The sequence below is a fragment of the Lynx canadensis genome, chromosome D4, assembly GCF_007474595.2.
Source record: "Lynx canadensis isolate LIC74 chromosome D4, mLynCan4.pri.v2, whole genome shotgun sequence".
NCBI lineage: Eukaryota > Metazoa > Chordata > Mammalia > Carnivora > Felidae > Lynx > Lynx canadensis.
The window spans coordinates 65,240,611-65,262,930 of record NC_044315.2 but is presented as its reverse complement, the minus strand read 5'-3'; positions in this window follow the sequence as shown (position 1 = coordinate 65,262,930).

Below are 22,320 nucleotides of genomic sequence, written 5' to 3'. Positions count from 1 at the left end.
CTTCCAGGTTGTCCAGTTTGTTGGCATATAATTTTTCATAGTATTCCCTGATAATTGCTCGTATCTCTGAGGGATTGGTTGTCATAATTCCATTTTCATTCATGATTTTATCTATTTGGGTCATCTCCCTTTTCTTTTTGAGAAGCCTGGCTAGAGGTTTGTCAGTTTTGTTTATTTTTTCAAAAAACCAACTCTTGGTTTCGTTGATCTGCTCTACAGTTTTTTTAGAATCGATATTGTTTATTTCTGCTCTGATCTTTATTATTTCTCTTCTTCTGCTGGGTTTAGGCTGTCTTTGCTGTTCTGTTTCTATTTCCTTTAGGTGTGCTATTAGATTTTGTATTTGGGATTTTTCTTGTTTCTTGCGATAGGCCTGGATTGCAATGTATTTTCCTCTCAGGACTGCCTTCGCTGCCAAAGTGTTTGGATTGTTGTATTTTCATTTTCATTTGTTTCCATATATTTTTTAATTTCTTCTCTAATTGCCTGGTTGACCCATTCATTCTTTAGTAGGATGTTCTTTAACCTCCATGCTTTTGGAGGTTTTCCAGACTTTTTCCTGTGGTTGATTTCAAGCTTCATAGCATTGTGGTCTGAAAGTATGCATGGTATGATTTCAATTCTTGTATACTTATGAAGGGCTGTTTTGTGACTCAGTATGTGATCTATCTTGGAGAATGTTCCATGTGCACTCGACAAGAAAGTATATTCTGTTGCTTTGGGATGCGGAGTTCTAAATATATCTGTCAAGTCCATCTGATCCAATGTATCATTCAGGGCCCTTGTGTCTTTATTGACCGTGTGTCTAGATGATCTATCCATTTCTGTAAGTGGAGTGTTAAAGTCCCCTGCAATTACCACATTCTTATCAATAAGGTTGCTTATGTTTGTGAGTACTTGTTTTATATATTTGGGGGCTCCCGTATTCAGTGCATAGACATTTATAATTGTTAGCTCTTCCTGATGGATAGACCCTATAATTATTATATAATGCCCTTCTTCATCTCTTGTTACAGCCTTTAATTTAAAGTCTAGTTTGTCTGATAGAAGTATGGCTACTCCAGCTTTCTTTTGACTTCCAGTGGCATGATAAATAGTTCTCTATCCCCTCACTCTCAATCTGAAGGTGTCTCAGGTCTAAAATGAGTCTCTTGTAGACAGCAAATAGATGGGTCTTGTTTCTTTATGCATTCTGATACCCTATGTCTTTTGATTGGCGCATTTAGTCCATTTACATTCAGTGTTATTATAGAAAGATATGGGTTTAGAGTCATTGTGATGTCCATAGGTTTCATGCTTGTAGCAATGTCTCTGGTACTTTGTCTCACAGGATCCCCCTTGGATCTCTTGTAGGGCTGGTTTAGTGGTGACGAATTCCTTCAGTTTTTGTTTGTTTGGGAAGACCTTTATCTCTCCTTCTATTCTAAATGACAGACTTGCTGGATAAAGGATTCTCAGCTGCATATTTTTTCTCTTCATTACATTGAAGATCTCCTGCCATTCCTTTCTGGCCTGCCAAGTTTCAGTAGAGAGATCGGTCACGAGTCTTATAGGTCTCCCTTTTTATGTTAGGGCAAGTTTATCTCTACCTGCTTTCAGAATTTTCTCTTTACCCTTGTATTTTGCCAGTTTCACTGTGATATGTCGTACAGAAGATCGATTCAAGTTACGTCTGAAGGGAGTTCTCTGTGCCTCTTGGATTTCAATGCCTTTTTCCTTCCCCAGATCACGGAAGTTCTCAGCTATGATTTCTTCAAGTACACCTTCAGCACCTTTCCCTCTCTCTTCCTCCTCTGGAATACCAATTATGCATAGATTATTTCTCTTTAGTGCATCACTTAGTTCTTTAATTTTCCCCTCATACTCCTGGATTTTTTTATCTCTCTTTTTCTCAGCTTCTTCTTTTTCCATAATTTCATCTTCTAGTTCACCTATTCTCTCCTCTGCCTGTTCATTCCGAGCCATAGTTGTCTCCATTTTATTTTGCAGTTCATTGATAGCATTTTTTAGCTCCTCCTGGCTGTTTTTCAGTTCCTTGATCTCTGTAGCAAGAGATTCTCTGCTGTCCTTTATACTGTTTTCAAGCCCAGCGATTAATTTTATGACTATTATTCTAAATTCACTTTCTGTTATATTGTTTAAATCGTTTTTGATCAGTTCGTTAGCTGTTGTTATTTCCCGGACGTTTTTCTGAGGGGGATTCTTCCATTTCATCATTTTGGATAGTTCCTGGAGTGGTGCGAGACTGCAGGGCACTTCCCCTGTGCTGTCTTGAATAACTTGCGTTGGTGGGCGGGGCCACAGTCAGACCTGATGTCTGCCCCCAGCCCACCACTGGGGCCACAGTCAGACTGGTGTGTGCCTTCTCTTCCCCTCTCCTAGGGGCAGGATTCACTGTGGGGTGGCGTGGCCCATCTGGGCTACTTGCACACTGCCAGTCTTGTGGTGCTGGGGATCTGGCGTATTATCTGGGGTGGATCGGTAGGGTGCACAGGGGCGGGAGGGGCAGGCTCAGCTCGCTTTTCCTTCAGAGATCCGCTTCAGGAGGGGCCCCACTTCCGTGGGCCTTTCGTCTGCGCTTGGCTCCGGAGACTCCATTCTGCTAGTCTTCTGGCGGTTGTCTGGGTTATTTAGGCAGGTGTAGGTGGAATCTAAGTGATCAGCAGGACGTGCAGTGAGCCCAGCGTCCTCTTACACCGCCATCTTCCCAGGATCCTCAAGATCAGTCTTGATGGCAAAATGTAGGAAGAACAGCATTTCACAAATTTACTTCATCTTCTAACATATTTTCATTTAACCTCCATATATATCCTTGTGAAATCTCATTCTATGTCCATTTAGAGTCAGCAACTCTTTATCAGTTCTTACTGGGTAGTGGAATATAGTGATCAGATGTCCAAGTTTGGTTCATAGAACAGCACTGGGTTAATGGCCTCCATTTTTTGGTCAGGGCGGGCCTGCCTTGCAAAGGACCATCAGGTACAGCCGACTCCTCCCCCCATCTTGCTTTTTCTTGATTTCCGGATGCAGCAGGTGTTGTTTGTCTATAAACCATCATCCTTATCCACACACCTTTTTCTCCTTTCATTTAAAAAAGACTGGTTTATGTCATGGGTAACATGCTAAGTTCATAAAACTAAGCATGAGTAATCTACACTAATCATTTCCCTATGTTAGTGGATGGTGAAGGAGTGAACATCTGACCTGGTTCTGGTCAATAATGTGCTTGGAAGGGTACAGTCCCTACAAGGGAATCTGCCCCCTGATAAAAGGAGAGAAAGCAAGGTGTCTCTTTCTTGCCTCAAAGGGATTTTGTGGGGACCTGATGCCATGTTGGAGCAATGTTATTATCATGTCCCCTCCGTGCTAGTGCAGTGGGTGGATTGGAGGGAAGAAGATGCATTAATGAGTAAAAAGTTATTCTGGGAGTCTTAACCAAAGAAATGGCAGTGGAGAGAGAGTGGGTGGAATAGGCTCCAGAGATATCTGAGAAGTAGAATGGACAGGAATTGGTGATGGATTTGATATGAGTGAGAGAGCAGGAGTTGTTGAAGAGGACATGAGATTTCTGGCTTGGAAACCCAGGAGTAGTTCTATTAACCAGGAAGATAAAATGTAAGAATTAATAAGCCTTTAAATGTCAAGGTAGTGTTCTCCAGAAAATAGTTAAGTAAGGATCCCAGCTCAGGTTAGATTATAAGGACTAGAGCTAGAGTTATAAATTTGGAATTGTTGGTTTATAAATATTAGTAAAAGTTGTGGATATAAATGAAGTCAAAAGAAATGGGAATCTTCCTTAAATTATTGTTCATTATAATTCCTTCCTGCTTGTTATTTATTTTCTATCTTTGTGTGTCAACAATCCTAATCCATTTCTCATATATCCAACTGCCACTGAATATCTTTTTACTTGTCAACTTATAGGCGCAGAATATCTAAACAGAACATCTAAAATCAAACTTGCACCTTTACCAAATTTAATCCCTCTTTTCTATTTTTTTATCTCCAAGAAAAATAAAAACATCCTCCCAATCACAGAATTTATGAGTCACTTAGAATTCTACTTTTTAGTTACTCCATATTTAATCATTCTACTTCCTTAGTGTATCTTCAGCTTATTACTCTTTCTCCATTTCATTGACTAGTTTAGCTAATAAACATAGCATTTGTTGGCTGTATTATGGAGACAGTCACCAAATCAACTTAGTTCTAATTTCGGCCCTTCCTCCATCCCAATGGTTGTTGGAGTGGAAAGCTTAAAGTGCAAAGCTAATTGTGAAATCTCTCTGCCTAAAATCTCTCAGTGGCCATTAATGTCATTCAGGATAAAATTTAAATTTCTTAGCTTGACATACCAGACACTTCACTATCTTCTACCTCACTGCACACTCACCTTTCCTCCCTTTAGTTTTCCCTATGTGTACTATTCGTTTTTTAATGCTGCCAAAGAATTAATACAAATTTAAGGGTACCTGGGCGGTTCAGTCAGTTAAGCATCCAACTGTGGCTCAGGTTATTATCTCATAGTTCATGAGTTCCAGCCCTGCATTGGGCTCTCTATTGTCTGCACAGAACCCGCTTTGGATCCCGTGTCCCCTCTCTCTCTCTGCCCCTACCCCACTCACGCCCTCTCTCTCTCAAAATAAACACACATAAAAAAAATTACTACAAATGCAGTGGCTTAAAACAACACAAATTCATTGTCTTACAATTTCTCTCTGTCGCCCTCTCTCTGCCTCCCCCCACTCTGCTAGCTCATGCTCTCTCTCTCTCTCTCAAAAATAAATATTAAAAAAAAAATACTACAGATTTAGTGGCTTAAAACAACACAAATTCATTGTCTTACAATTTCTCTCTGTTGCCCTCTCTCTGCCTCCCCCCACTCTGCTAGCTCATGCTCTCTCTCTCTCTCTCAAAAATAAATATTAAAAAAAATACTACAGATTTAGTGGCTTAAAACAATACATATTCATTGTCTTACAATTTCTGAAGGTCAGAAGTCCAAAATGGGTCAGTAGGGCACATTTCTTCTGGAGGCTCAAGGGGAATCCATTTCCTTGACTTTTCTAGCTCCTAGATACCACCTGCATTCCTGGGTTTATGACCCATTCCTCCATGTTCAAACCCAGGAGTGTGCTTTCCTCAAATCTTGATTCTCTCTGACTTCTGCTTCTGGTCATCTTCTCTGATCTTCCCTTTTCTACACGCCCCCCCCCTTTTTTTTTTTTTTTTTTTTTCTTTTAATCACCTTGTGATTAGATTGGATCCACCTGAATAACTCAGGATACTCCCCTCATCTGAAGATCCTTAAGTTAATCACACCTGCAAAGTCCCTTCTGCCATGTAAGGTATATTCTGGTGATTAAGATATGGAGGTGACAGCCAACAGACACATGAAAATATGCTCATCATCACTTATCATCAGGGAAATACAAATCAAAACTACAATGAGATACTACCTATGAGAATGGCTACAATCAACAATGCAAGAAACAAGTATTGGCAAGGATGTGGAGAAAGAGGAACCCTCTTACGTTGTTCATGGGAATGTAGACTGTGGAAAACAGTATGGAGGGTCCTCAAAAAGTTAAAAAGAGAACTATGTTATGATCCAGCAATTGCATTACTGGGTAGTTACCCAAAGAATACAAGAACAGTAATTCAAAGATATATGTGCACCCCTATGTTTGTAGCAGCATTATTTACAATAGCCAAAATGTGAAAGTAGCCCAAGTGTCCATTGATTGAAGAATGAAAAAGATGATGTGATATATATATATATATATATATATATATATGTATATATATATATACACACACATACATATACACAATGGAATATTATTCAGCCATGAAAAAAGAATGAAATCTTGCCATTTGCAAAAAGCTAGAGTTTATAATGAATATACTCTACATATACTCATATATATACTTGTGAAGCTGGAATATATGATGCTAAGTGAAATAGCTCAGTCAGAAAGACAAGGGGCGCCTGGGTGGCGCAGTCGGTTAAGCGTCCGACTTCAGCCAGGTCACGATCTCGCGGTCCGTGAGTTCGAGCCCCGCGTCGGGCTCTGGGCTGATGGCTCGGAGCCTGGAGCCTGTTTCCGATTCTGTGTCTCCCTCTCTCTCTGCCCCTCCCCCGTTCATGCTCTGTCTCTCTCTGTCCCAAAAATAAATAAACGTTGAAAAAAAAAATTTAAAAAAAAAAAAAAAAAAAGAAAGACAAATACCATGATTCCACGAACGTGAAACTTACGAAACAAAACAAACAAGCAAGGGAAAAAAAATAATACAGAAAAAGACAAAGCAAGAAACAGACTCTTAATTATGGGGAACAAACTGATGGTTGGGAGGAGGGGATGGGTTAAATATGGGATGGGGATTAAGGTGTGCATTCATTGTGATGAGCACAGGGTGATGTATGGAACTGTTGAATCACTATATTGTACACTTGAAATTAATATAACACTATATGTTAATAAACTGGAATTAAAATAAAAACGTAAATAAATTTAAAAAATAAATATAAGATAGGTATGACAATATTCTGCTACCACAATTACACCTGACAGTAGCTAGAAACTGTGTTATTGCCTTCTTCTGGAATGCCATTCCCCTCATTCCTGTTTCACCTAACACCTAATTTCAGGTGTTTCTAAGAAAGAATGCTCAACTTCAGGTTTCAATTCCCTTTCCTTATGAAAACCACAAGCAATAAGGAGAATAAGAGACAGAAATACATACTCTAAACACACAGTCTAGATAATTTCTCTAACTCTAAGGTCAAACGTAGGAACATGGAAATGGGAGTGGAGTAGCACCTGATGTAACAGAATGAAAAATTTCAAATCTAAGAGTTTGCAGAGAGATACCGTGAGAACAAGATTATTGCTTTCTCCATAGCATTCTGGAAAGGCCTAAAGAATCAGAAGCATCACTTACCACAAAAGGTCAGGAGGGATGAAGTGGGTAGGGTAAATGAAAATGTTTATGAAAATGTTGTGAAGAACTTCCCTACACCCTGTAGGAGACAAGAAAATATTGTTACTGAAGAAACAGATCCAGGGAGTCTCTAAATCAGTGTAGGAGTCTCAGTGTGGATCTAACAGAGAAGAGTTTAAGTCAAGCATGAACAACTAAATTGTCTTACTCAGTTGTTTAGTTGATGCTGAAGCTAATTTGGGCACAGACACAACCGATCAGCCCTGTGTAAGCCTTGACCATTCACACTCCTCTAATTTCACCAGTGTCCCAGTCAGTAATTATCCTCAGCATGTCTGTTTCCCACCCATCTTTGGTTTGTAAGTTTTCTTTGTAGAATTAAAAAAAAAATGTGACCAAAGAGAAATTGGTATGAATAACTCTTCATAGAAGAACTCATTCACTGAATCTATATACCAAAGGGTAGTGTTATATACAATCATATCATAGAGTTAAAAACAAAAACTAAAAGCATCGCACTGATTACTAGGAAATATACTGAAGACATGTTTTTTCAAATTCTTTTTGAAAACAATTTCATGTGAAGTAGATACATAAAGACAGCTTCTGGCTAAAGTAGAGACAGAACCATAACTGGAGGGAGGAAAACAGCCACACCATATTCATAAGAGATGCCTTTTAGCACTTGTAATTATTAAGATAAAAAGACATTAGAGATTGCAGTGTGAAAGAGGAAATGGAAACATCAATGGTCAGACAATGATGACACTTGCAGCAAGTCATCAAAGGGCGGTAACATTTTACGTGTTTCATTCTTCACCAACTAAAGGCACAGCATTCCATCAAAGGATTGCTTTTCATAGTTTTGGCCACCCCCTGCTGTGCTGTAGTCCACGAGGGGACTCCGCAGCAGCTGGCTTAAATAAAATCCACTCAGTGCTTTTCCTTTCTTTTCACACAACTCTATAAAATCTGGAATTGCTTGATGTCTAGATTTACCACTGGGCTTTGACATTTTTATCTGATGATGTTGCATCATCACTGGTGAATCCACTGTTGGCAAACCTCATTAATTGGGTGGAAGCATAATCGGTGACAAATCGAAATTATTGAAAATTTAAAAACCCACTTGTTTTACTTTCGAGGAAACTAGATGATAGAATATGAAAATGCAGTTTAAGAGAATGCTTTAGGGAAACAGTTTCAATGAAGAAATAAAAACTATTGTAATTAGCCTATTACCCCAGGTATTTACATGTAAATGATGTTTCTAAAGTATTCGAGGTTGCTTAAAATTTCTTCCTTGAATTAGTTATAAACTTTACGCATTCTGTTCACAGTGGTTTTCCTCTTTAAATTTGCTTAATAAACCATTTCTTCATCATTAGCACAAAGGTAAATGGCAACGTAATTAAGAAAATTTCCAAACTATGGTGCTCTATATAAGTGGATTTCATTTTGCCAAGGTGAAGCAGGTGTAAACGTGATGTCAGAAATGGACATGGGCTATGACTAAACATATATTATGTCTGTCTGATCTCCAAGAACTAGCATATGTATCAGTTTCTAGCCAAGAGATAATCTTGCTTGTAAGACTGCTTAGAACACAAAATCAAAAGACAGTGTCCACATCTAAAGCCTTTGTATCTCATAGTTCCACCCAGTGTGGGAGGAAAATCCCCTGACATATTAGGGCAGAAGAGTGAGTCCCAGGGAAAGCAGACTCCTGAGTTTAGTAGTGATGTTAAGGGCACTATTGAGTGAGTGCGAGCTGCCAAGTAGAATCAGCTCCTGTAACAGATGCTCTCAGTTTAAAGAAGTAAATGTAAGGCTGCAAGAGAAATAACTTCTCAGCACAGAAGCCTAGAGGCCCTTGAGGATAGATGATGCCAGAAAAATGTGAGATTATCATGCCTACTAGAGTATATTAATACTATAAATACAGATAATTTCCTGAGGAAAAAGATCCTTGAAAAGATGCTGCATATCATGTTAAAACAGCAGACACAGAGTGGTAAGCAAGCTTAGATTGCCGCCCTTCTCCCTTCCTCAGGGTACTGAAACAAGACTGGGATGTCTCACAGGTATGTTGGATTCAAACGGGTCCCACACTAAATACATTAATTTTTTTCTCATGCTTCCTTCTCTTTCCAGATTCTCCATCTTCATTAAAGTTAGAGACAGGCATCCAGTAGCTCAAGAGCTGAATGATAAGGTTGATTCTTTCACTCAATGAATATTTATTAAACAACTAAGTGCTGGGCACTGTTCTAAGTATTTAGGATACATTAGTGAGCAAAACAGACAAACATCCCTGCCTTCTTGGATCTTACATGCTAGTGAAGGTGAGTAGTATGGACAGTAAGCAATAAATATAACAAACAAATAACTTGTATCATGTATTAATGATTACTGTAGAAAACCAGTACATCAAATAAGTGGGGAGGAGTCAGGATTGTGGTAAGGAATGGCAGGAAGGGTGGGAGGCAATTTTAAATTGGGAGGTCAGGGTAGACTGAAATTGAACAAAACTCAACTATACTTTCTTCTGCTTCTCTTTCTCACCATACCTAGCGGAGTTAAATTCTACCCATCCTTCAATGCCCCTGTTTAGAAGTCATCTTCTCTGTGATGTCTCCCTGATTCCCTCAATATTCCTTAAACATGCTCTCCTTGACATTCCCACATGTGGCTGTACTGTTGCCCACCCCATCCGTCTCTGAGGAGCAGAAAGGTCCTATGCCTGTGCATGGGTGCAGTCTGACAGGTTCCCACCTCCAGTGCTTGCATCTCTGACTCTCTGCCTTAGGGCTTTCTCCAGTGCCAGTGCTCAGAAAGCAAGGAAGCCCAGAAGTGCTGGGAATTTAACACCTCCCTGGGATAATCCTCACACAAGGAGAGAAGAGAATGGGTAGCTAACTATGCCAGCTTCCCTATCTGCTAGCAGAGTAATTTTGAAGTGCATTCCACACAATTCCTCAGAGGCTCCCAGTGAGATTAAGCACTAGCAGCTCATAGTATTTGTTTATTAATGCACCATTTACAGATGTTTTGCCCTTCCCTGTCTCCCTTTGCAATCTTTCACATGTGCTTTCTGTGCTCACTTTATAAATAACCTATCCAAACCAATCCTTCGGGGGAATCTAAATTCAGATACCTTAGCATTTCAGTTTTGAACTCCTATGGTCTTACTGGATTTTTCTTTATATTATTTGTGAACATTTGCCTCTTTTACTAACTTGTGAGTTCCTCAATTTATATCCTAAAAATTCTTTATTGCTAAACATAGCTTTTGACCTTAAATCCAAAATATTAGGTTACCTATATATTTGGTAAAGTTGGCCTGGCTTTAGTTAATCAATTACCTGAATTCAAATCCTGGCTCTATTATTTGACAACTATATTTGTGGGCACTATTCTGTGCCTCAAATTTCTCATTCGTAAACTGGAGATAAAAAAACCTAAGTCATAGGATTGGGATTCATAGGATTGGGATTCTCAGGATAAAATAAGAAAATGCACCCAAAATTCCTAACATAGTGCCTGGCACATATTAGGCACTCATTCAGTGTTAAGTTCTTTCCTGTCCCCTGCCTTTATCTCCCTTACTAAATTCAGTATTTTAAAATAAAGGAACTGGTGTCTTTTAAGACTGATTTTGACCTAAGCGTATGTAATGCTAAGTATAATGCATTAATTGCGAACAAACAAACAAACTGAAACATATATAGTAGAATTTCAAGTCTCTTTAAAATATTAACATGCTAAATCAGAGGCATTTCATCTGAGTAAGATGCGGAACCATAAACTGATACATGTTTCTGTATTTTCTCCTGTCCCTTTTAATTCAATAAAGAAGTTGGCACCATGTATGGCAAGATTCCATTTATCTCTTTAAAGTGTCTGATATATATTGTAGAAATATACTGCCAATAAAAGAATCACTTTGGCCAATTAGTTACCTAGGCAGGTATGTGCAAAAGAAGTACTACATTATTTGTAGCAAGTTTCTGCAATCAAAAAATGCGTTAATCATTAGATACTCATTTTTTTTTCTTATTCTGCATTTTACGATAGTGATTTGAGGGCAGACACCCAAGTATTCTAAGTGTGGTGCCTTGCAAATTATAAGAAAATATTACTTAACTCACTAATAACTACAGATAGTGAAATATTTTCAGAATTTCAATTTAAGAAATATTTCCTGCATATGCAAAATCCTGTGTCAGGTGTTTAAAGTTTACAGAGAAGAATAAGAGTAGGGGGAAGATTTAGGATTGTACGTAATAGGATGGGGTCAAACTTGGGTGATGAAAGATGTATGAACTCATTGCAACATAGGTTCAAAAGAGAGAAAGATAAGGACCATTTCAGCAATCAAGAAATGTTCTTGAGGAGATAATATCTGAGATGAACTGCTCTAAGGACATTAGTATGCAGAAATGAACAGAGGGTATTTCTGAAATGTGGGGCAGCCTACACAAAGATTGATCAAAGGAAATAAAAAAATTTTCAAAAAGAGACTGTAGTCTTTCAATGTGGTTTAAAAAATGAAGTGTATTGGAATAGGTTGTAGTAAGTAGGGGTGGGAGAGGGGAGAGAGGCCATAAGGTGAAGGGTCATGAAAATGAGAGAGAGAGAGAGAGAGAGAGAGAGAGAGAGAGAGAGAGAGAGATTTGCATCAAATGGGAATGCAAGTAACTGAAAATGCTGTCATAACTCATTTGAACAATAAACAAAATTTATTACCTCGCACAATCAGAAGACTACCTTCCTTTTGGATACAGGGTACCCCAGGTTTGGTTGATTCAGTATCTCAATGATTTAATCAGAGAATCAAGTTGTTTTCATCTTTCTGCTGAAGCCAGGACATCAGCTTTGTCTCCTGCCAGCCACCTCATCATCACAAGTTGCCCACTGTGGCTCCAGGCATCAAATATCCAGACAAGATATCAGCCAGCAGAAGAGTAAGAACTGTCTTTATATGTGTATAGAAACATCTTTCAGAAATCGCTCTCCCTGAAGCAGCTACCTCTCACATTTCACAGGCTAAAATTCATCACATGCTCCTTCCTAAAGCAATTACTAACAAAAGGAATGGAATGTTCATGTTGGCTCAGATGATTCAATTTATATCACTGAATTATGTTGATGGAGTGGATGTCAGAAAAAACAGTTTTTCTTCCAGAAAGAAGAAAGGCATGACATTCCCCAGGAAGTTAAGGTGACCACATATCCTGCTTTGCTTGTTGAATTCTGGTTCATACCTGCTGTCCCAATGTAATTAATGACAGTGCCCTTTCACTTTCAAAGTGTCCTGTTTGGACAATAAATTGTATGGTCACTGCAGCTAAAATAAATCATTTTAGACATTTGAAGATTTGAGTATGAGAGCTATAATGTAGAGTGATTAATTAGTAAATAATGTGATAAAAAAAAAAAGCACTCACAGGTGAAGACCAAGAGAGTAGTTAAAAGATGACTAAAATACCTCAAACAAAAAATTCTGAACTGGTGTGCTGGCAATGGGAATGAAAAGAAAGAGACAAAGCGTCCTTACAGAAATAATAATTTAATATTGGCATCTGTTGATGTAAGACATTACAGTAAGGGAGTAGAATAAAAGGTGAAAAGCTTTAAATACTGAAATTCACATTACTGAGAGGATACATTGTTCTAATGGAGGCAGTAAAGCCAGAAAGACTTGTTTCAGTGGGTAGAATGATGAGTTCAGTTTTGATACGCTGAATTTAGTTCTGTGGGAAAATTAGGTGGAAGAATAAGGAGGTATATTAGGGCTAGCTTCTGTGATAATTTAATTAGAAATCTAATTTTTTTTTTTGGTGGGCTCTCATGGAGTGGACGCGTATTACTCAGCAAAAGTAAACAAATACACAAAAAACTTTAATTCATCATTTACTCAGTAAATAATTACTAAGCGCCAGGCACAGTTCTAAGAGTTGAGGAGTGAGCAGTAAACAAAACAGATCAAATCTTTGACCTCTTGGAGTTTATATTCTAATGGAGAGAATCATGACAAACACACAAATGTAGTATTATGACACAGTGTGATAAAGGTTATAAAAGAAAAATAAAAGTATTGGGGTTGATCATGGAAGTCTTTTCTAATAAGGTGACATTTGAGTAAAGAGCTGGAAGAAATGAGCCCTACAACTTGTTGGGACGAGCACTGGGTGTTGTATGGAAACCAATTTGACAATAAATTATATTAAAAAAAAAAAAAGGAATGAGCCCTACAGATATCCAGGAAATGAATGTTCTAGTCTGAGAGGACAGCAGGTATAAAAGTTTTTATTGAAGTGTTCTTAGAACCTGCAGGAACATCAGTGGGACCAGTGTGTCTGGAGCCTAGAGAATGAGGGAGACGGTGGAAGATAACTAGGTCAGATAGACAGCTAGGGGCCAGGTTGATATGGCCTAACGGGTCCTAGTGATCACTTTGAATTTTCCACTGAATGAGGCAGAAAGCCAAGAGGATTTTTAATGCTGGTGAGTGGAGAATAGATTGCTGTCAGGCAAGGGTGGAGTGGGGATACTAGTGAGGAGGTTATTGCAAAAATTTTGATAAGAAATTATAGTGCTTTAAATAGGAAAGCAGCAGGCAAGATGGTAAAAAGTAGTCAGATTCAGGATACACTTTGAAGGTGGGATTAAAAAACAGATTGGCTGATGGATTAGATATGAGGTGTCAAAGCAAGAGAATAATCAAGTAACTCCAAGGTTTTGGCCAGAGACATGGGGAAGACTTTTGGAGGAGCATGTGTGAAAGAGAGGTGGTAAATCAAATATTCATTTTCAAAATATTAAGTTTGAGGTGCTTATTTAGACATTGGAATGAAGATGTTAACAAGGCAGTTAGATAGATGAAATGTGAGGTTCAGCAGAGCAATCAAAGCTAGAGATAAAAATGTTGGAGAAATTTTTATCAAATAAGGAGACGACATTTAAAACCATGGGTCTGGATAAAATCCCCTGGAAAATGAGTATAGATTTAAAAAAAATTAAAAAACAAAACAAAACAACCTGGAATAGGTCTGAACTGATAACCCTGGGGCATTCCAATGTTGAAAGATCAGGAATATGCTTTTGCAAGGCAGGAGAAGAACTAAAGGAGCAATGTCCCAGAGTCGACACCGTGACCATAAATGTTTAACAAAAAGCTATCTAAAATTAAAAGCCCTGATATCTAATGCTTACCAATTTCTGTGGCATAACTTCTACCATGGCCAACTTTACGCTATGTATTATTATTCAACAATAGGCTTGCAAAATTCCAAACAATTAACAGTTGTCTCTTGCAAAACAAACTCCAGTATGCCCCTGCCAGAAAGCAAAGTAAGATGTTTTAAGAAAGAGGGACTGGAAAGCTGTGCCAAATGTTGTCGGTAGAACGAGTAAGAAGATTCAGAAACAACCAATGGATTGGCAACATGGATGAATTTGTTGTTTCTGATGAATTTGTTGTTTTTTTTTTCCATTCTTTTTTTTTAAATATATGAAATTTATTTTAAATATATGAAAATATTGTCAAATTAGTTTCCATACAACACCCAGTGCTCATCCCAACAGGTGCCTTCCTCAATACCCATCACCCACCCTCCCCTCCCTCCCACCCCCCATCAGCCCTCAGTTTGTTCTGTTTTTAAGAGTCTCTTACGCTTTGGCTCTCTCCCACTCTAACCTCTTTTTTTTTTCTTTTCCTTCCCCTCCCCCATGGGTTCCTGATGAATTTGACCAATGAATATGACAGACAAAAAAGTTGCTTTCAAGAGTGTTTTTCCTACTTAGTAATGTGGGTAATGTTTAAATTTTCTCAGAAAGCAGTTTGAGAACGTGAAGCATTTAACTACATAAACAGTGAGGGAGAACATTCCAAGGAGAGAAAGGCCCCATAACAGGAATGATTTTCATGGCTTCATGAATTGAGAGAACACCTATGTGTTGCAGTATAGTGGGTAAGGCAGGAAATGGCCAGAGATTAGCTGGAGATGTAAATAAGATCAAAGTGTTCCTTGTAGGCTATCAAAAGCAATTTATATTCATTATAAATAATATGGAATTATGTAGAAGGGTTCTAAGCAGAGGAGTCTCATAATCTGATTGGGATTTTATAAAAGATTACTGGCCAGTGTATAAATAATGCATTGGGAATTAGGGGAAAAATAAGAAAGTGTAGTGTCCCAGTAGGAGACTTGTTACAGTTGTTCAGGTGGAAGGAAGATAATGGTGACCTGGTGTCAGATGCTGGCAGGAAAGAAGGAAAGGAAGGGATACATTTTCAAGGTATATAAATCCTTTGTTGATAAACATAAACAAGAAGGCGGCATTAAAAATGTTTAGATTTGTGGCTTGGGCACTTGGGTAGGATGTCATGCCACTTACTGAAATTAAAGGGAAAAATAAATCTTAAAAGAAAAAAAAACACATGTATTTCATTTTTTGTATGTTAAATGGATTTAGCTTCATGGGGTTTGAGATGAGAAGAAAGATTTGGGTCACTGATATACACTGGGGACTTGTTGGCACATGTATGATATTCAAAGTCCTAGAAATGAATGAGGTCACTCAGTGAAAGAGAGTAGAGAGAAAGGAAAGTTGTAGCGTGGAGGAACATCTCTGAGAAGGAGAATGCAGAGAGGAGAAAAGTTAGAGTGAAGTGGTATTGTAGATTCCAAGAAAGAAAAGTAATTTGTGAGGGGACGGTCCATGGTTGAAGGTCCAGTGAGAGCAGAAAGCATGGGGGTCACTGGACACCTTGACAAGAATAATTTTAGAGAAATGGTGGGGACGGCAGCTAAATAGCAGGGGATTGAAGAGTGACCCTCTGGGAGAAGTATAGACAGTTTGTGTTGACAACCCTTGTAAGAAGTTTGGCTAGGAAAGTAAGCAGAAAAATGGGGACCAGGTAAAGAGGATGTAAGGAGATATTGTTTAAAGATGTGTGCTGGGGGTCGACCTTTGTATGCCAGCAGGAATAATTTATTACAGAGGGAAAGACTGATGATGTGGGAGACGGGGGGAATAATCAGGAAGCTCAGCCCTTTCAAAGTGAGTGGCAAAGGGACATGGAGTGAAGGAATGACTTCAGCTGGGTAGGGAGCTTCTCCCTCACAACTGAAGGGTAGAAATAGAGAAGTGCAGTGTCAGACAAGTTTGTTGACTTAGTGATAGGAAGAGGGGGTGCTTCCCATATCATGGCTTCTGTTTATCTGTGATTTATCAGACAAGGTCAGCATAATAAAGTGGTGGTGGGAGGGGGCGTGCAAAGTAATAAAAAGTGATTATTTGACTATAGAAAAATAAGCTTCTTGGAGAAACAGAGTAGCATTGCATGTTGTACATGAGTATCTAATAAAGGCTGGTGATCACAGTGTGAATTTAAAGGGACGCTAATTACATCAATTTCCTCACTAGTGTGATTTTCTCGATAATTCTATTATGTTGTGATTAGAAACTGAAATTATGTCACGTATGTACATATCATAAAAAATGAAATTTATAATGTTGAAGTGGATAAAAGTTATCAGTTTCCCTTCAACTGGCACTTATTAATAAGCACATGCTACATGTCATGCAGTGAAGATTCAAGGACAAAAGTCATGGTCCCTGCTGTGAGAAACCCACAATACAGTAGTGCCACAGGCAATTACAGAAGAACTACGGTCCACTCACATCAGCATGTAAGAACATACTGGTCTAGGACACATCAATACAGGTTTATATTGAGTGTATGTGAGGTCTCCCAGCTTAAAGCGTTCATAATAACCCTATGATTAAAAAACAAAAAGCAGGGCTGCCTGGGTGGCTCAGTCCGTTAAGCATCCAGCTCCTGATTTCAGCTCAGGTCACGATCTCAGTCTGTGGGATCGAGCCCCGGGACAGGCTCTGTGCTGGCAGCATGGAGCCTGCTTGGGATTATCTCTCCCCACCCCCTCTGCCTCTCCCTGCTCACACACTCTCTCTCTCAAAATAAATAAATAAACTTAAAAACTCCAAAAAGCAGTATTATCTGGTATTTTGTCAATCATAGGATTATACAAACTAGCATTTTTGATGTTCTCTTCCCTTCCAGAAACACAAATATTGGCCATACTTATCTAAAATAATTGTCAGAACAGCCTGGTATCCTATATCCTGCATGAGTCAGAATCTCTGAAGGTAAACTGCACGTGTCCTGAAAACTTAAATACTAATTCTGTTATATGTACACATTCTGCCTCAAATAATAAGTGCTAGATACTGTGCTGAGCACTAACACACTATCTCATTTTAGCATCAAATATACAACAAAAAAGTAGATGTCATTACTAATATTTTTTCAGGTAAGGAAATTTGGTCTAAGAGAAGTAGTAAACTAGGCTTTACATCTAATCTGTCTACCTCAGTCTGTACTTTTATCACCTCTTTAATTCGATTTTTGATAAATATTTTAAGGATTGTTTTAAATGTTTAAACGTTCTTTACTTAGATCCTCCCCCACCTCCTGCCCCCATGCCAAGCAAGGCAAACATTCTCTCTTTTTTAAAGATTTTATTGTTTTATTTTATTTTATTTGCTATTCATCTCTGAATAAATTTCTACTGTGCTCTTCATCCTCATCAAAATGTGCTTAAACTGTGTCCTCCCTTAGAATTTCTGAGGGCAGACATCACGTGTTAATCCTTCATTTATCTCTTAGTTCAGTTCCTGGCACACAGTTAGGGTTCAGAAATACATGTTTATCTGAACTAAAGATGGGGTTTGATACCACAGTGGGAGTTTGAGTGGTCATGGCTCCAGGCTTAGAGCACAATGACATCTTTGGGCTGTGACCAAAAGCCTCAGCAATGCCTGGTGATTTGTGGAGAGGGATGCTGTGGACACACACATTGTCTCCAGGATATTCTAATGACAGTAAGCATTTCATGTTGGAAAATGGTGAGCTCGATGCATATAGGTTTTTCTCTGACTAACATTCAGAGTCAGGACCTTCTGAGGAGCAGGGGTCAGGTAAAGTAAGGCAGAAGCTCTTTTGTGCTTGTACAGCCTGGTGATTCCACCACTATTCCGGCTCTTATCTCCATCATAGTTTCAGAAGGAGAGACAGAGACAGACACAGACAGAGAAAGAGACTGATGTTCACAGCCTCCTGTTATTGCCTAGGTCTAGAGCCTTCTGGAAGTAAGTTCTGCGAATTTCACATTCCTTATAGTGTGTTTTCCTTCCAAGGTTAATAAGAGATTTAAATGACAAAATATTTATGTACATTGTGAGAAAACCTGGCCTTCTGCCCATTATGTAGAAAATATTGAATAATTGATAGCTGTTGACATTGTGACATTTTTAGACTGACCTCTTTGAAGCCAGGAGTTATGCCATGTCTATCTTTATGGCCCTGATGACAAAGCCAAGTCCAGCTTAGAGGAGTGAATTGAGAAAGAATTAATAAAAGTAATAGCATTTTTCTATTCTTTTGTCTAAAGGCCCTTGACCTTTAGGAAGCTGAGGTCATACATCAGCAGATTTTTCTGATCACCTATTGAAATCATTGAGACAAACTCTACAGGAAATATAGTTAAGCAATTACTAGACACACATTTGTATTTTTAATTATTAATCACATACTTTATTTGAATTGACTCTTTTATTTACCACTTTGTCTAAGTGATAGTAAACATAATCATTCTCATTATAAACTAATTTGAAAGGTAATTTTCCAATTAATAAATATATACCAATGCAAATTGTGTTTCCCTGATAAAATAATTATAATAGCTGCCAACAACTCTGGAAAGAAAACAAAGGCATTTATTTGTTAGTGGCAACACCTAATGAAAGATTTGATGGGCTAAACTAGAAAAATTGACAGGCGCAATTCCCCCCACAAGAACAATTTGTTACTGATGATGAAACTGAGAAATAACCAGAATGAAGGTTGTGAGATTCACAGTGAAAGCCCTCAGGGTAAAATTAATTTCTTTATAACACAGTTTAAAGGCACACACAAGGAAATTGCTTGTGCCAGATGGGATAGGAAAGGCATTGTGAATAAAAATGAGCATCTCTTTTCTGCTTACAAATATTTAAATTAAGATGATACCAGCATGTCTAGTTAATGGAATAACAATATTGATGGTTGCACAACTTTCTAAATATTTTCTTGTTCTTTTTAAATGGACTTGTCCACGCACCGAAATATTTTAAGCAATATATTAAACCTGGCTCTTGTTACCAGAGCACATGCTATTCTCTTTGAATGATTGTTGCAGGCAGAACAGGAAGAAACAATGGCTAAGGGGCTGGATTTAGAGTCAGAGAACCCAAGCAGCTCTTGTTCAGGCTCTGACATGGAGTGGAAGGAGGCTAGGCAAGTCACAGTCCTCCAAGGGACAGTTTCCTCCATTAGTAGGAAGGGAAGGTGTTCCCATCCTCATTCATCAACCAAGTTCCATGAGGACTAAATGAGACAGATAACAAAGGCAAACATCTCCTGAAACCCATAAAGCATTATGTGTGTAGACTCTGATTTTGTGGCTTATTTTTCTGGAAATGGTCTGGAAATGATCTCCAGTGTTCAGATCCTGTATCTGATCTGAACTGTTGGTTGACAGCTGCTAGCTTTCTTCCTGTTATAATCTCATGCATTTTTATACATAACATTTTAAATCTAATCATTGAGGATTTATCTGATGGTGAGCTCTCTCTGCTCTAAAGCACCTCTAATAGTTACTTAGTATTTCTCGTATACCACCATTTATCTTCCTATTCATGTGCCCTCTCCACTTGGCTGTGACATCAACTCTTGAATATTAACACTCCTACTACTAATAGCTTACACTTATTGTTTACTATATGCCAGGCACTGTGCTAAGCATTTTAAGTAGATGATGACATTTAACAAGTAGCAGAAAATGCATCCTATTTTTCAGCGGGGTTGCATCATACATCTGCTATTTAATGTGAATTAACATTTCACACTCATCAGCTCCCATTCTCCAAAAAATGAGAGATGAAAGCTATAGAAATATAAATTTATATGAACATTTTCCTTCCATTTCACTCAGTTAGCCTATGCCCCAGAGTGAGAGGGGAGAGGTGAATATGCTCTTTCCCCAGCTGAAGTCACTTCTCACACAGCTTTCACAGTGTGAGCACCTAGCTGTCGATTATAATGACTAAAGACTGTGAATGTAGTCTATATACTTTAGCGGATACTAACCTAAGGGAATTTCCAATGCCAGAGCAGAAACTGGTTGTATTAGACTTCTTAAGAGAAGATGTGTCAGTCTCCAATGTGAAACTTCCCAAGGAATTTTCAAGACTAATTTGACAGTATGCAGTTTTTGCCATATATGTTGACTTATCAATGAAGTGAGAGGGAAGAGCCTCAGAAGTTAAAGAAAGGGCTTTTAAATTTCAAGCAGAAAGGAGGAAAATATGTGAAATGGTTAGTAGTATGGAAGAGTAAGGGAGTATATAAATTAAGGAAATGTTGTAGAGTTGTCCAGCAATGGTAAAAATCGGCTATGCATTTGTGATTTTGACTTCAAAGTGTGACAAATGAGTCTGTGGACGTACCAACTTGAATGTGCCCAATCTTGTCTGATCTTGGAAGCTAAGCAGAATCTAGCCTGGTTAGTACTTGGATGGGAGACTGCCTGGGAATTTCAGGTGCTGAAGGCTTTAAAAAAAGTGTGACAAATGAGCATGATTATGCTTTTTCTCCCAATACAATTAGCAACTAAAGTACAGAGGAAGAAGTAGGTAGAAAATTGTGATTAATAGAAGGTGGAGAGGGGGAAAGGGATATATGGGTATATACAAGAGGGTTATTTTAATACTAGGCATGGAGTCTGAGCTGGGTAAAAAGAAAGTGAGGACATGGATTGAGAGAGTGAATAATGAAAAAAAAAATGGTGGGGTCAATGTACTGAAAGTCCCAGTGTAGTCAAATAATCTTGGATTAACCACAAATTTGCTATGCTCATCAGCTCTTTTTTCTTTTTCAATTAATGGTGCCATCTTCTTCCAATCTCGGAAGGAAGAATCCTAGGACCAATACTGTATTTCTACATCTTACTCAACCCCTTCCACCTCATGATACTCACTTAATAACCAAAAACAGTAGCTTCAATATTCTGATGTTTCATATCTGTATTATCTAGAAGACTCATAGCTTCTCTCTGCCTTGTATAAGCCATTGCCACCCTATCCCTTTCTACCACCTACATTATTTCCAGGATGACTTGGTGACAGGAAAATTATGCCATGGCTTCCAACAGATTTTGGGGTTAAGAGAACATAAAGGCCTTCATGACCTGGCCTTTGCCCACTGTTTCATCACCACATTCCCTCTCCCAGTTGCATTGCCACACACCCATTCGTTGCTCCAGCCACACCTGCAGTTTTCACAATCAGTCCATAATTTTTTTCTGTTTCTCTCTGGCCTTTTCCATGAAACTACATCTAACAGCCTCAGTCTTCAACACATGTCTACTAAGATGAATTCCTTGAACAACACTTTTGGAATGTAATTATTTGTTAATCACCTTCCATTTCAAAAGGTGACATATGATTTTCTAGTCTCTTAAAGTAGATTATAAGGATTCTGAGATAGGAATTGCATATTGTATGTAATATTCTATTCCTTATAGCACCTAACGTAGTTTTAAATACAAAGGAAGTACTAAAAAGTGCTTGCTGGAAAAAATACATAAATAATTGAATACATGAATAAATGAAAAAACTTCTTTGAAGCAAACCTCCACTTTTAAAATATTTTTTAAATTTAAATTCAAGTTAGTTAACATACAGTGCAGTGTTAGTTTCAGAAGTAGAACCCAGTAATTCTTCACTTACATGTAACACCCAGTGCTCATCCCAGAAAGTGCCCTCCTTAATGCCTATCACCCATTTAGCCCACACCCCCACCCATACCCCTTCCAGTAACCCTGTTTGTTCTCTGTATTTAAGAGCCTCTTATGCTTTGCCTCCCTCTCTGCTTTTATCTTGTTTTCCTTCCCTTGTCCTATGTTCACCTGTTTTGTTTCTTAAATTCCACATATGAGTGAAATCATGTTACTTATCTTTATCTGACTGACTTATTTTGCTTAGTATAATGCACCCTAGTTCCATCTACATTGTTGCAAATGGCAAGATTTCATCCTTTCTGATAGCCAAGTAATATTTCATTGTATACATGTACCACATCTTCATCCATTTGTCAGTTGATGGACATTTGGGTTCTTTCCATACTTGGCTATTGTTGATAGTGCTGCTATAAACATTGGGGTGCATATGCCCCTTTGAATCAGCATTTTTGTATCTTTTGGATAAGTATCTAGTAGTGCAATTGCTGAGTCATAGGGTAGTTCT